The sequence below is a fragment of the Arachis ipaensis genome, chromosome B10, assembly GCF_000816755.2.
Source record: "Arachis ipaensis cultivar K30076 chromosome B10, Araip1.1, whole genome shotgun sequence".
In the NCBI taxonomy this organism is placed as follows: domain Eukaryota; kingdom Viridiplantae; phylum Streptophyta; class Magnoliopsida; order Fabales; family Fabaceae; genus Arachis; species Arachis ipaensis.
Window position 1 is genome coordinate 108,054,465 of NC_029794.2, and position 3,358 is coordinate 108,057,822.

Sequence of the window (3,358 nt, forward strand, 5' to 3'; positions counted from 1 at the left end):
CAATTCAAATTTTTTATGATATTTTTAAAAAGTGTTTTTAGACTATTTATTAGTTGACTTTAAAAATATAATAAATTCAGAAAATGATTAGGGGTATAAATTAAATAAGACATCCAACCAATTCTCTATACTATAATAAGGTGAAGTATCATTAAATTTCGCAATTGCAACTCTTAAGAGGGTCTGCTTTGTGAATAAATCTTTAAAGTGATCTCTGAGATTTATGAGATTATCTAATTTGATCATCGAGGTTCTAATTTTACTATAATAGTCCTCCAGATTCAGCTCCAAGCTTTATAGTGGTTGATAAATTGCTATTTTACGGTTTATCTTGTGCTTATTCCAGTAGATTTTACCCATTATTCTCACACTTATTCATGTAAATTGCATGCTTTACATTTTTCTTCTTGATTTTGTGCTATGATTAAAAACGTGCTTCTTTGGCCTTAAATCTGCTAATTTTAATCCTCTCTTATTACCATTCGATGCCGTAATATGTTTGCTGAGTGTTTTTAGGGTTTATAGGGCAGGAATGGCTTAGAGGATAGAAAGGAAGCATGCAAAAGTAGAAGTATAGTTCTAAACCGACAATTAAACCTCAATCAAATTTAAATAGTTTGTCACTTAAGCAAACCCAATAAAAATCAACCGAAGTATTTAAACATCGAGTCGTCTCTCAATTAGAATTACAGGAAAGTGTACTTATAATTGGTTATGAAAAAGTATTTTTGGGGTTTTTAAATGTTGAACAAGGAATGTAAATGATAAGGAAATAAACTAACAATTAAGAAAAGTCCTAGCAAGGATTGATAATTGGAATTCCTATCCCCATTATCATAATCACTTGTGATGGTAATTGTCTTTTACTCTCACTTAGTTAACCTCTAACAATTGAAGGTAAGTCAAGTGAGTAAAAGCAACATAAGTTCACAAGTCCTAATCAAAGACTAGATTTAGTGAAACCTAAGCCAATTAGCAATTTTCAATCACCAATCAACAAGAGACTTATGACAATTCAAGAGTCTCCAATTTACTCAATCCAAGCTAAGAATATAAAAATCTAACTTAAAATCCTTCCAAATATTTCATCAAATACTTGGAAGGCACAAACAAAAACATAGAAAAGCAATAAGAGGATGTTAAATCTAAACCAATAATTGCAAGGAATCAATAATAACAATTGAAGAAACAAGCAATAAACATGAAATACCTCAAATTGCATTAATAAGAAATAAAGTCTAACATGAAGAGTTCATAAACTCAATTAGAAAAATAGGGAAAATAAACAAGAGAAAAATAGATGACTAAAGTACTAGACTAATAAGTAAGAGTAGAAGAAAACCAAATTAAAGCAACATGAAAATCTGAAATTGAGAAGAAATAAACCTAAAAACCTAAAACCTAGAGAGAGGAGAGAGCCTCTCTCTCTAATGACTACATCTAAAACTTAAAGTTGTGAATGTAAGTGTGAATGATTGATTCCCTCCCCCCCCCCATTCTGCTCCACTCTGCAGCCTCTAATCTTCAGTTTCGGACTTGAAACTGGGTCCAAATCTGCCCAGAAATTGCCCCCAGCGTTTTCTGTAAATTGCAGCACGTGACGCTCGTCACGCGTACGTGTCGCTCACGCGTACGCGTCGATGGGTGAAAATCTTGGTCACGCGTATGCGTAGTCCACGCGTACGCATCGCTTGTCTGACGTGCCTGTCACGCGTACGCGTTGCTGCTAGCTTCTGAATTCCTCATTTTCTTGTGTTCCTTCCACTTTTGCATGCTTCCTTTCTATCCTCTAAGCCATTCCTGCCCTATAAACCCTGAAAACACTCAGCAAACATATCACGGCATCGAATGGTAATAAGAGAGATTAAAATTAGCAGATTTAAGGCCAAAGAAGCATGTTTTCAATCATAGCACAAAATCAAGAAGGAAAATGTAAAGCATGCAATTTACATGAATAAGTGTGAGAATAATGGGTAAAATCTACCGGAATAAGTACAAGATAAACTGTAAAATAGCGGTTTATCAGTGGTCCCTAGGCATCTTTCCGACGATGACTCAACTTTTTTAGAACTGATGTGAATATCGTGTACCACGCTGGAGCATACCAGAACAATGCCATTTTGGTTTGGCGCCTATTGTGGATCAAAACGACGGCTCAGATGCTTTGTGTTCAAACACAAACACTTATCCATCTTCATCATTTCCACTCTTCTTCTACTTTTCTTCATCAATGGTGCCATTCTACGGTTAGAATTTTGGAGTTTTTTTACTTTGCTACTACCTCACTTACATCGAGCTCCATGTGCTTTGCGAACACCAAACCCTCACTTAGCCTGACTAGGTTCCCTCCTATGGTGATCTGATTCGCGATCTTGCAGCTCTGTCCGCACCCCACGCCTCCCATGTACGTTGCTTTTCCCATCATCGAGAACAACGGTTGCATCCATTCCACCACATCGCGATCTTCGGCCGTGAAGATCGCCAGTTTTTTGTCCCGGGCACCGATGTTACCGTCAGAGACTGGCACGTCGATAGACTAGGACGAGCATTGTCGTGCGGCAAAGAAGATCTGGCGGGCGAGGTCCGGTGGGAGCTGGTGGTGTCAACAACGACAGAGTTAGATTTAGGGAGGAGGTGACGGAGTCAAGGCCATCAAGGTAGAGGGAGCGAACATCGGAGGGGTGGCCGACCATGGTGAAGAGAATGTTGGAGGATTGGGAGAGAATTAATATTGTTCTGAGAGAGGTCAAGAATTTTCAAAGAAGTCAGATTCTGAAGAATAGAGGGAAATGAACAACTAAGAACATTACTCCTTAGATTCGCATTAGCAAGGTTAAGAAATTTACCCAACCAAAATAGAACTTCCTTCAATCAATTGTAAGAAAGATCGAGCACAAAATTTGAAAGTCGAGCTTTGGAAAGTGTCCAGAAAAGGAGCTTCAACAATTCCATTCTTTGAGAGATTAAAGAATTGAAGTCTAGAGAGATTTGTGGCGCCACCAGGTTCATGGTGAATCTGTAACTTGTTCAGATTGCAATTTGTCAAATTCTAACAAAGAAGGAAGCATGTTAAGTACTTGCAGCAAATTGTGTGCCTTCCCTATAATTTCGTCAAATATTATTAGATTTTTATGGTTTAAAAATTTGTAATTAAATTCTTATACTAGATTAAAACTTTTAGTTAGGTTCTTTCTAATTAAACAATATAATTGTTTTTTGAAAAGTTCAATTTTGTGTTTGGCATAGAATGAATTATAAATATTCTAAAAATACATATTATAAAATTGTTGGACTCATTCTTAAACGCTTCTTATTAAATGAGGAGTACTGTATTCTTTATTAATTGAACAAATAATAT